This window comes from Spermophilus citellus, assembly GCF_964194105.1.
Source record: "Spermophilus citellus genome assembly, chromosome: 6".
In the NCBI taxonomy this organism is placed as follows: Eukaryota; Metazoa; Chordata; class Mammalia; order Rodentia; family Sciuridae; genus Spermophilus; species Spermophilus citellus.
This window is the reverse complement of record NC_138187.1, coordinates 165,303,717-165,316,115: the sequence shown is the minus strand read 5'-3', so window position 1 is coordinate 165,316,115 and position 12,399 is coordinate 165,303,717.

The window sequence follows — 12,399 nt, the reverse complement described above, 5'->3', positions numbered from 1 at the left end:
GAAGTTATTTAAAATGAGTAGTCTGGATTTGAGCATCTGCTGGGGTCCTGCAACCAGACCCTGGAGGGACAGTGGCTGTGGTGACCCGTTCCTCCCAGCATGTGCTTACAGAGGACCAACTCACCACCAAAGATGGGAACCCTGAGAGGAGAGACCCACACCCTCTCCCCTTAGTGCAGATGAAGACAGAGGGGACGCCCGTGCGGGCCAGGGGGATGGTCAAGCCACGTCCAGCTGCCTGGGTGGAGCCCCCCAGCTGTGGGAAGCGGGGTGGTGGAGGTCCTGGAGGCCTGGGAGAGAAGGGAGGGACAGCCTCCCGGGCTGCAGGCCTGAGTAGGCCCCTCTTTCAGCTGTGAGCCCCGGACCTGGCAGTCCCCCGCCTGTGCTCGCGGGCCCTTCAGCTCCAGGGCCATTCCGTGTAAATCTTTCTCAGAGAGCCGTTTCTCCTTGTGGTCCTACAGTAACAGGCTCCTAAACCTGCCTGGGGGGTGAGTTACGAGCTGGTCCCTGGAGGCCCAGCCTCTGTGGCCCGCAGAATGAATTGTGGCACTCCAGGCTGCTGGGCTTTTTATTTATTTATTTGTTTGCTTGAGCATATTTTAATCTGATCATTAAATCGCAATCTGCCACCCATGCCCAAGCCCGACCGTCCTCAGATGGAGCAGATTTTTCACAGGTAATGACACCTATAAACTTGGGGATGGCAGCACAGAGCAAGCTGGGGGGGAGGGGGCAGAAGCACACCCCACTGGCTGGGCCTTGGCCGTCCTGCTCGGTGCTAGGCCAGCCCAACCCTGCCCAGGGACGCTGTGTGGCTGTCCGCGCAGCAGCCATGGCCTTTGCGATGGGAATCTGAGTGGGAAGGCAGAGGCGAGCCCCTGTGCCGTGTCCCCGACGCTGTCACCCTGCTCCACACTGTGTGGGCAGCGAAGCCGGCCCTCAGCCTCCTCAGAGCGTCGCACAAGGAGAGGCCTACGCAGATAAATCCCAGCAGCCAGGGTGCCGGGGGTACCACGGAGACCACGCTTGGGTCGTCAGACGCGCCCACGTAGTGCTGCAGGGCTGAGGCCCGGCTCTGAGGGCTTGGCAGCTGTTCTGTTCTGACATCTTTAAGTGGGTTCTGTCATCCTGTTCATTCCCAAGAAGAGGCTGCGTGAGGCTCAGAGAGCAGCTTTCCAGAAGGGGGAAGACACAGGGCAGAGGAGCCGGAGTCTGGCTTCAGACTGGCCCAGCAGGACTCCACACCACCTCTCATGGGGCTTCCTCCAGAACACACCAGGTCCTCGGCATCTCGCTGCCAGGACCCAGGTACAGCCGGGAAGGAGGACTCTGCTCTTGTCTGGTGTGGGTCTGGGAGCTCAGAGAGGGAGGGAGAGGGAACACAGCGCAGCTTCCCTGTGCTAAAGAGCACAGGGCTTCCCAGTCACCAGCCATCGAACCTCGAAGCACCTTGAGCTGCTTGTGGCTTCAGGGCAGGTTTGGAACATTGGAGGTGAAGCTCAGGAAGCCCAGGTCTGGACCCTACACAGGCCACCAGGTCACATCTCCTAAGACCTTGTACAGTTAGAGTTTTAAACATACGTTTTTTAAAACACACAACAACCAATGGCATATGTCCATCTGTTGTCCTGGACCTGGTTGGGCAGCAGGACCTCACTGCATCTCAGTGAAAGAGCTGAGTTTACACAAAGCAGAGGAGTCAGAATCTCACACTGGAGCTCCGTGCCTGGAGCTCCGTGCCTGCAGCTCGCGTCTGCCAGGGCGGTCTGGACAAAGGGCCAGGTCACAGCTCCTTCCCACTGCTACCTCTCGTCCATGTCACCTCCATATCATCCAGCCACGGAGTGTCATGAGATACCAGGACACCCCAGGAGGACACAGGACAGCTGCCGACAAGCTGTCCCCTAGCGACAGTCCTGTTGGTGCCCCAGATGATGAGTGCCCAGCAGCTCTGATGCTACGTTACAGCTCTGCCTTTCCACCTCCTAACCAGCACTGGGCCTGGCACCCACACGGCTCCACGGGACCCTCAGTCAACTCATCCACCACCCAGATGCTACTCCCCGCTGCTGGCTCAGGGTCAGTGTTGATTGTTATTGTTTGTACTCTTACCACTCCCAGATTGAGCAAAGTGACCTCTAAGTCTGAAACATCACACCAAGACCACCATTTTAACTAATAAGTCAGAATTTAAAACAAATAAATAAGTGATTTGGCATCTGAGATTCAAAAGGGACCTCAGAAGTCCCCTGGCCCAGCCCTCTTCTTCACAAGCTGTGCACGGCCCTGGGCTGTCCATTTTGTGGGATCTGATTTCTGATGGTCCTCAGCAGGAGGGGGACTTCCTGAAATCCAGGATTCCTAAGAAGCCATCTCTGGTGACTGGATTCAAGGCGAGAGGACAGCATCCAAGGAAATCAGCCTTGGAGATCAGGGTATTTATTAGGCAGCATGAACTGGGTCCCTTTTCTCGTCCTAAGTAACCCCCTGAGCCTCCTGTCGTCTCCTCCCTCTCTGTGGGACGGGGACCTCAGCCTCGCCAGGACTGTGGAGATGCTGCATTCAAAGAGCCCAGCCCAGCCTGGGTGTAGCTGGTGCTGCCCGACCCGCTACTGCCTCCCCAGCAGGCTGCACTTGGCTGCACACTGGGGACAGGCTGTGACACAGGGCTTCAGGGACCCCACAGGAAGACAGAACACCCTGTTGGGGACAGTGTGTTACTCTATTGAGGAGGAAACCTCTGTGATTGGAAGATGCACGCACAGATGCCCACGGCCTTCTCAGGTAGGTCCAGTCTGCAAAGTCGAGGGTCCCCTCTCCAGTGGTGGCCACTCACCTTCCCACCAGCTCTGAGCTCTTGGGAGACACTGGCAGAGAGAGGAGAAAACAAACCAGGGGTGGGCAGATCCTGGGGAGGGAAGGGTGGAGCCAGGCGCAGCACCGTTCACCAACTGCTCCCTGTCCCCCTGGATTCCTTGTCAATGATTATTCAATCTCAGGCCTGACCTTTCTATTCTAAATAACACTGCAATATCAGCGCGGCCCAGCGTGCAGCTTTCGCAGGAAATTAACTGTATCTGGTTCTCACAGGAGACCCAAGAAATCCCCCCTGTCACTAAGCCCAGACTGGTTTACAGAAAAAAAGACCCAGTATTATCTTCTTCTCCTACATTCCTCCTAATTCCCGTCTAAATATCACAGAGCTCCCAGCTGTTTAATTCTAATAAATACTCATCTATTCTCAAAACAGACAAATGTTAGGTCTCAGGTGGGCCCCACGCGTTCTGTGAGGCAGGAAGATGGAAAAATGGAGCAAGAAAGAGCAGAGCGGCTCCCAGCCAGCTCCGCATTCCCCACGGCTTACAGTGGAGCAGGGCCCATGGTGACCTCAGGTGGCCTTCTTACAGCCAATGTCCAGCACTAAGAGGGTCTTTAATATCTCCATGCGTCTGCAGCCCGAGGGCTGGAGGCGGGGAGCGGCAGGAGCCCGGCAGCCCAGGGACCAGCTCCTGAGGAGTCTGCCTCCCTTCCCTGAGTTGGGGTTTCGGCCTGGGTTCAGGTGGCCACGCCCTGTGCAGGAAGCCCACATGGAGAACAGGAAGATGGAAAGACGGCTGGCCGGGACTCCAGGAGCTGGCTTATTTACACATGACATGGACCAGCAGTGGTGGGATGGGGAGAGGAGGAACCCTCTGACACTTGGTTTAGGAAGCGCCTGGATTGGGGTCAATGGGTACTAAGACGTTCCTGTCCTGGTCTCTTTGACCCTTGAAGATTCCGAGGACTCTAAAGCAGACACAGTGGCTAGAAATCAATGAGAGGTTCTCATGGAAGGTCTGGGCTCAGACCAGAAACCCCCCAGTCGTCTGAACCTGGCACAGCACCTGCAGGTGACATGCAGCTGTCACCACACACTCAGTACCGGGAGCCAGGCCTGGGGTTTTGACTCAGATACTGGGATCTCTCCAAGAGCCCCTTGCAGATACCAAGGCTGGCTTGTTCCGGGGTGAGATGTTCTATAGTCGGAGAGGCTGCGGCTGGTAACTGCCTCACGCCCACCCTGTGTTCCCTCCTCAAAACAGCAGCCCTCCCAGTGCCGTAGCAGACGCCTGCCGGCAGGGGAGGGTTCTCCTGGCCATCAACAGATGGCTTCTGACAGGCTGAAGGCTGGTTCTAGAGTCTGGCATAAATTAATACCAGGCTGTTATCGTCACCAAGTTGGAACACCACCTCTTGTGTCATTCCCCTGCTGTGGTGTGTTGGAACGGTGTGGGACCCTGGTCCCCGGGCTCCAGGCCCCCGTTAGGCCACCAAAAATCCTCAATTGAACCCACTTCCTTCTGCTCGGCTCATCAGGGAGACCGATGACCCCACGGGCCAGGGGGAGGCAGGGTACTCCTGGGACTGGTTCCTTGTGGCTCTGTCAGGCTTCCAGAAAGAACCCAAGGACCAGAATATGACTACCCATGTGGCCACTGGCTCACCTGTCCCTGAACCTCATGGACAGTCCAGGGCTCTGGCTCGTCCATCAGCAGGAAGTGGTGGTCCGGTCAGGTGGGAGCTGCTGCTACCCAGAGCTGGAGGAGAGGCACCCACAGAGGCCAGCTGAGGAACTGCCCGGCAGGGCAGCCGTGGGTGCCCAGTGCGAGGGAGGCAGCATGGTGCTGGGGGGGAGCAGAGTGGTGGGCAGAGCCAGGCGGGAGCCGGGAGGGTTTTGATGGGAGGTATTGCTGCCTCCAGTTTATTGACTTAATAAAGCAGCCACTACATGGTGGGTAGATGGATGTAGAGGTCCCTGGCAGCTTAATGTGGGCGCACGCATGCAAGCAGCTGGTGATTTGAGTTTTCATGAACCGTTCAAAAGTGTTTGCCCACAGATTTCATGGCTTCTCAGTTTAAGGCTTCCTAGTGACCCCGCTCCCTCACGGACAGGCGGGGTCTTGGGGGAGGGGCAGGCCTGGAGACTGGAGCTTCCCAGAGCTCTGGGGATGCTCAGAGTGCCAAACCTGCATCCCCAGGAGTCCTTGGTGAGCCTCTTGGTAAAACTCACTTCCAGAAGGGCCAGCAGCCTTGCTGCCCAGCCGCACTTCGTTCTCTATCGCAGAACAGTAACGGGACGGTTAAAAGAATGCACCAAACTTGGAGTTGCCCTTCCCAAGGACAGAGACCATTTCCTGGTCATCTGTGCCTCCAGCCGTGGCCCAGTGCAGGCAGTCAGTGTCAGTGCTGTGAGGAAGCCATGCTTCAGCCCACTTGGCCTCCATCTCCTGGTGGACACTCAGGTTCCACAGAGGCTCTGGAGAGGGCTGTGTGAGACGATGCCCTGCTCTGTGGGCCACCTGTAGGTGGCCCTGTGGTCTCAAGGCTGGTGGAGCCGGCTGCAGGGCTCTCAGCAGTCAGGGTTCGGTGTCCTTCGGGCTGTCCTATGAGGGGCCCTTGCCCCTCAGCTTGTGAGGCAGGTACTCACTTCGCAGCGCCGTCTGGAGCCTCTGCCTGTCGTCCTCCGTGGACCTTCCGCCCCAGCCTTGTCCTCCCCGCACAGCTTCAAGTGGGAGTGGGCGCTCGCTATCACGGGTCCAGTCCACCAGCACACCTGACTCTAGATGCCCCTGGACACGTGTCCAGGCCCTCCCTGGGCCTCTTCTGCCTTTGGCCTTGGTGGGATTTACGTCTCCTCACTTTCCTGATTCTGTGCCTCTGGGGAGGGCCCAGCTCAGCATCATCTGCTGACCCAGACGGGACAGAGGAGACAGATGTCAGCTCCTCCTTTGTCCCAGAGAAGCACTCTCTCTGCTGCCCGGGGAGCCCCTCCCATGCTGACCTTACAGAGTCAGCGAGGCTGGGCCTTCCCCAGGTGAGCTGCTGAGGCTCCGTCTTCCCACCGGGCACCGTGCACCCTGCTGCTCAGACCCAACACAGTCCTTGTACATTCATCCTGTTCAACACCATCCTATCGGGTTTGGTCCTGTGTCCAGCCTGGAAAGACCTCTCTGGATCCTGATTTTGTCCTCCAACACCGTAGTGTGTGGCAGAGAGCTGCCATCTTTGGAGCATTTCTTGACCAGACACTGTGCTGTCCCCGCCACGCAGCCCTTGTCCCGGGCTGAGCTGTGCTACGATCCCTAGTTCACGTAAAGGAACGCAGAAGGGCGAGGAATGCACCCAGGCATAGGACAGTGTGGAGTGGAGCCGGCTCTGCCTGAGCCTGAAGGTCCCCAGCACACCAGCACCTGCTGCCTCGGTCTCCATGCACGAGCCAGGCTGGACCAGCGGCTGGCGGCAGCAGCCCAGGCACGGCAGGCCAGGGCCATTCGCTTGCCTTCCTCAGCCTGCTGCCCCCCCGTTCTCCCTGAGGTGCCAAGGTCCATTCTGGAGAGGGTCACAGCAATGCCAGGCTGCCCAAGCCCTCCCTAGCCAAGCAGTGGACCGTGCCAACCCAATAGCGTCCCCAGTCAGTTTGCAGTGACCTCAGTGTCCCAAGCTATTTCACTCCACATTCTGAAGCTGTCTATAAAGAACAGAGCCTGGACTTGGCCCAGGACCGTTGCGGAGCCCTGCCAGGTGGCGACTGCAGAAGGACCTTCCCACAGGCCTTTGGGAGCAGCCCACAGAGGACAGTGAGCTTCCGGACCACACCCTCCTGACGGGCCGTGTGCTTCGCCAGCTTTGTGTTGCTGTGACCAGAAGACGTGGCAAGAACAATCAGAGGAGGGACGGTTTACTTGGGGCTCAGGGTTTCAGAGCCGCAGTCCACAGACAGCTGACCCCACTCCTCAGGGCTCAAGCTGAAGCCGAACATCATGGCGGAGGAGTGTGGCGGTGGGCAGTGGGGACATGGCACGAGGGGCAGAGAGGGGGGACGCTGCCCTCACCAGGGACAGATATACCCCCAAAGGCAGGCCAGGGACCCCTCCTCCAGCCACACCCCACCCGGCACAGCCACCCCTGGGCACCCCATTAGGGGATTCATGCAGTGACGGCCGAAGGCCCTCGTGACCCACTATTTCACCTCCCAGGCTTCTTGCATTGTCTCTCATGTGAGCTTCTGGGGACACCTAGTTTCTAGACCATGACAACATGCTTTCCCTCATGATTTCAGCCAGGCAACCTCCAACTAGGAACTTAGGTTTGTGCATCTCAGAGCCCTGCCCAGTGCCACTTCTCCTCGGTCTCTCCAGGACAACTTTAGTTCTTGTTGGTTTGACATTTCAAAACCCTAACTGTGTTTCATAATGACTTAACTTGTACAGATGCCTTTGAAAGAAATTGGGCTTTGCCTTTTTTTCTGGATTCCTTAGTGGTGTTCAAAGATTATTTAGGAAGCAACAGTAAAAAAGAAAGGAAGGAAGGAAAAGATGGAGGGGCAGAGCGGGTGGAGGGAAGAGCAGAGACGGGGAGGGAGGGGGCGTTCGTAGGCCCGCCTGTCACATTCTGCCTCTGCGTGGCCTGCCTGGGGCAGGTCTGGGCAGCCAGAAGGGAGACTGTGCCAGAACCCTGAGGTGGCCCTCCAGGGAGCCGCCCGGGGCAGTCAGTGAGTCACTGAGCACAGGTTGGTACTCAGCTGGGCAAAGGTCTGGTCCCTGAGGTCCATCAGTGAGACCTCGCCTCCTGTTTCTCTGGCTGCGGAGGTGCACCCTGAGGGATTGAGGAGGAGTGGCACAGGGCAGGCAGCTGCCAGGGGTGCAGCCGATCTGGAGGGGAGTCGGCCACACCTACTCGGAGCTCTGGAGCACCACCACCACGGTGAAGACTGAGCTGGCAGAAGCGGGCAGCCCTGGCCACTGCCACACCCGGTCACTCCCCGAGGAGGTCTTGAGGGAGCCAGCAGGGGAGGCCACCAGCTAGCCGCACTCCTCCGAGCTGGCAAAGAGCTGGGAAGACATGCACAGCGCGTGTTAGCCCACATCTGCGGACCACGGGGTAGGATCCGTGTCAGTTCTACACGTGGTTCAGCACAACGTCATTTCAGTGGCTCTTAATAACGGTGAGGCTTACTTTTATCATTGTAAAGCAAGAGTATTGTTTTGATATGTGATAAATGTCCAATAGGAAGGACCTGCGCACAGGCGCACACACACCAAGGCGCCCCATGGCTTTCCCTGGACACATTTTACAGCAGCATTTGGGCAGCTATTGGAAATGGCCCGAGGTGCCTCCAGAGTGGAGGCCGGTGAACTCAAGACCACCCTGGAATTTTCCATTAGTGAGTAGTTAGGTGGAGTAATAAATAAATCATTATTAAGCACTTTGCAAATAGAGTGTTATGTAAATGCTAAATAATCATAATAATGCGGTGGTGTGCTGATCTCAGGAACAGGTCGGCTTCCACATCATTTAAAATGGACAGCGCAGCACGGTCTTCGGAGATGCCCAGGGTCTGCGCCAGAGCTGGGCCCGGGTCACCTGAGATGCTGCATTCCCTTCCCTTGTCTCTGAGGGACGGTTAGCCGAGGAGAGGGATGGATTCTGGCGGGATTGGGGGCAGTAAAAAGCTCCTGTGCCCGGCTCTTGAAAGCGGAGCTTGGTGCGCACAGGGATTTGCATTCTGAGAAGTCAGGGCTAATCCATAAGGGCTGGGGGCAGGGCATTAACATTTATTGAGCGCCTCCTGTGACCCAGGCGCTGGGCCCACGCGGTGCGCAGTGTTTATTATCTCATCTATCCTCCAGGCCAGCACATTAAGGTAACAGAGGAGAGGAACAAAGTGGAGCACGTTACTATTTTCTGTGGAAAAGCAGAAAGGTCTGCCCAGTGCTTGCAGCTGCTGTTCTCCTTTGGCCTTCTGAAGAGGGGCCTGGAGGAGGGAGAGGCGGGGAATCAGAGAGAGCCTGACCCCCAGGCTCAGCCCAGCCCCAGGTGCTGGGAGTGGCATCCTCCTTCAGGACTGCTCCCGATCCTGCTCCTCATCCATGCTGTGCCCCTAAGGTCCGCTGGATACAAAGCCTGGACAGGCTGATGCAGTCCTTCCTTGTGCACTGCAGGGGACCCATCCCTGGACCTTCCACTTGCTGGGCAAGAGCTGGGCCACTGAGCTACCTCCCGGCCCATGTCACACGTTTCATACTCCTGAGCCACATTAGCAAGCAGTGACACCGGGAGAGCCCCGCACTCACTGCTCCCAGGGGACCTGGGTCCAGGCTCTCATTTAATTCTTGGGAAACCCCGAGATTCGAGTTTCACTGCCTCCTAGGTGAGAAACCTTGATAACTCCTTCAGGAACGTCCCCTAGGTCACACGACCAGTGCAGTGAGAAGAGGACCTGAGACCAGGCTGGCCACGAGGTCGGGCGTGGGACTGCTGGCTGAGCTCAGGGGTCCTGAGCTTCCTAGCCATCACCACGTTCCTAACCAGAGCGGATTAATCACCACTGGCTTCACAAAAGGAGCTGGTGTTTGTGGAGGGCTTCCCCAGCACAGCTGACGTGAAGCGGACTGCACAGGGAGGGAGCAGACACACAGCGACACCATCCCCAGACTGGTGACCAGCGTGTCATCCCCTCCAAAGCTCACTTCTCTGCAATCCGTCCTTGCCACACGTCCCCACCTTGCCCCTCGCAAGGCCACTGCCGGTCAGTTTTCTGTCCCTGTGTGTATCAGTCGACTTTCTTTCACTGGGACCAAAGGTCGTGACAAGAACAACCTAGAGGGGGAAACATTGATTTTGGCTCACGGTTTCATTCAGTCCACGGTCAGCTGACTCCATAGCTCTGGGCCCCAGGTGAGGCAGAGCGCCATGGTTGAAAGGTGTGGTGGAGGGAAGCAGAGAGCGTCCACTCAAAATATAAAACCTCAGGGCACACCCGTGATCCACCTCCCCTGGCCACACCCCGCTGTGGTCACCACCCTGTAGGGAAGTCCTTCCCGACCACTCATCCATCTCATGGGTTCATCCGCTGATTGGGTCACTGCTCTCGTACTCCAGCCGCACCACCTCTGAACATTTCTGCACTGTCTCATGTTTGAGGCTTTGGGCCCCATATCCAAATCATTGCACTAGATTTAGCTTGCCTTTTCTACAGTTTTATGCAAGTGGAACCACACAGTACATACTAAATTTTTCTGGCCTCCTCCATTCGACATAATTATTTAAGATCCATCCGAGTGTTTTCATTTTCTTTGTTTTATTTACCGGGATAAGGACTTTGAATTATTAGTATGTGTATTGTTTAATTTTAGGTGTGACTCTCCCCACAGTCAAAGTTCCAGTTCTGTCATGTCTCGTCAGCCCACGAGTGGCAAGTTCCTTAACTTGCCCAAGCTTCGTTTTCTCATCTATGAACTGGGTAAACTGCAGATCACAGAATCTACGTGCGAAAGGTGCTTCCCTCTGCAATTAAACTTTTAAATAATAAAGATAAGTTTTTCATCAAAATCCCCTTGCTGTCTCCCAGTGTTTGATATCCATGTAACAGCAACTTTCATCTGTTTCTCCAAGTCCCACACTTCCGGTCACATCTGAATCCACCTGTTGGTCTTCTTGAGAAGCTCATGGTGTGTGGGCCCATTACTCTCCGTCACCAACGAGGACTCTGAGGGGAGAGGTGGTAGGATCAGGGTTTGAGCTGAGGCCCTCTGGCTCGGGACCCTGTTTATTTTTCACTCCTGTATGCTCACGTTTCAGTGCACAGTGGCACCACCCACGAGGCTTCTGGGCATCATTACATGTCAGTAACTAAGCCACTAATAACTAATAACAATATATAATAACTAATAACAATAATAATGACTAATAACAATAACTGACCAAGGTAAGAAGATTATTATTGGATTGCCAATTATAATTAAGGAGTCCCAAAGGTTTGCCTGCATGACAGACCACACCACCTAGTTCTAGGGTGGCTTCGAAAGCCCAAGGCCAGACTCTGCGAAGAAGACACAAGAAGACGTAATGCCAGCCTGAGCATGCTTCCTGGATGCCCAGGTGGGACGTGGAGCAGGCCCAGGGGCAGCCCGTCATGCAGGCTGCATAGACCTGCTCCGTAGACCTGCTCCCCCACATCCAAGCTCACTGCCACTCAGAGCGGAAGGCATGAAGTCGCCCCTCAGCTGGCTCCAGCACAGTGGCCACATGTCCTGGAGTCTGGAGCTGGATGGAGCCGAGGACTTGGAATTGTCACCCCCGTCAGGGACCATTCCTTTCTTACCATCTCATGTGCCCACATCTCTCCGACTGAGAAACTTCTATTTGGAGTTGGAGGGACCAGGGAGGAAAGATACAAATAAAATGATTTCAGCATAAGAAAGACCCGGATTCCCAAGGTTTGGAAGCTGAAGGGACAGAGACAGCAACTGTGCAGAGGGCCTGAGGGGACGTAGAGCAGGGCTCTGGCCTTACACACTGAGCCACCCACCAGGAGGGCTGAGAAAGGCAGATTTGGAAACACATTCTTCTTTCTGACACTGGAAAGGGAACCCAGGGCCGCGTGCATGCTAAGCTAGCGCCCCCCACGCCCCCAGGTTTTATAATCAGAGGGTGGGGCGGTTTAGGGACTTTGGCTTAGAGTGTACTGAGAGATCTGGGGGAGACTTCCAACCTGTGATTGAGTTTCCAAATCACAGCCCAGGTGCGAGGTCAGACTGAAGATGAATCTCATGAGTCTTCAGCTTGGAGAGGGTTTTGTCCTGGCTGGTTGTGTGTGGACCTCCAGGTACCGTAAGCCGTCCCTACACCCCTCCTTGCACCCTGTTCCCCTGTGGTCCAGTATTCAAGGTGTTAGTGCCTTCTGGTACAGATGCTATGTCAGGTACTGGGATGGGAAGAGCAGGGTCCAGGAAGCAGCGACCCACCAGCACAGTCCCCGTTGGCACACCTCCACTCCACATCGCCACCCTGGCTGCCACCCAGCTCTGGGACATGGGCTGCCACCACCACCAGCCTCTGGTGCTGGGACACAGGGAAGGCCAGCCTGGCTGAGATGCAGACCCCTGGCCAAGGGCTCTTCTGCTAAGGGGCTGCTGTGCCCAGCCTCATCCTGGGCACCTTGCCTTTGCAGTTCCGGGTTGTCTGTCTTATCTCCATCAGCTGACCGGCCTGACAGGCCCTGGGGGGTACTGACTTTAGGAGAGCTGCCTTGGGTCAGGCCTAAATCCCACAGGCACCAGGGGACCGGGAGGACTCCCACCTCACTGCCCCTCCCACCCCACTGTTGGTCCGGAAGGAAGTGTGCTTATCGACTCTGCCTGTGCCAGGGAGCAGCACCAAACCAAGTTAGCTCCCTGGCTGCCACTCAGGCCAGCTAATTAAATTAGCTATTGTTGCATTACTGATAAGGACACTTTAGAAAAGGAAAGAGCCACTCATCCCAGCAGCTGTAGAACTAAAGCCAAGAAAATGCGTTCATAGGAACCCTCTGAACGGAAGCCCTCGGGTGGAGGGTTCTGGCCATCTGCTCCCAGCCCA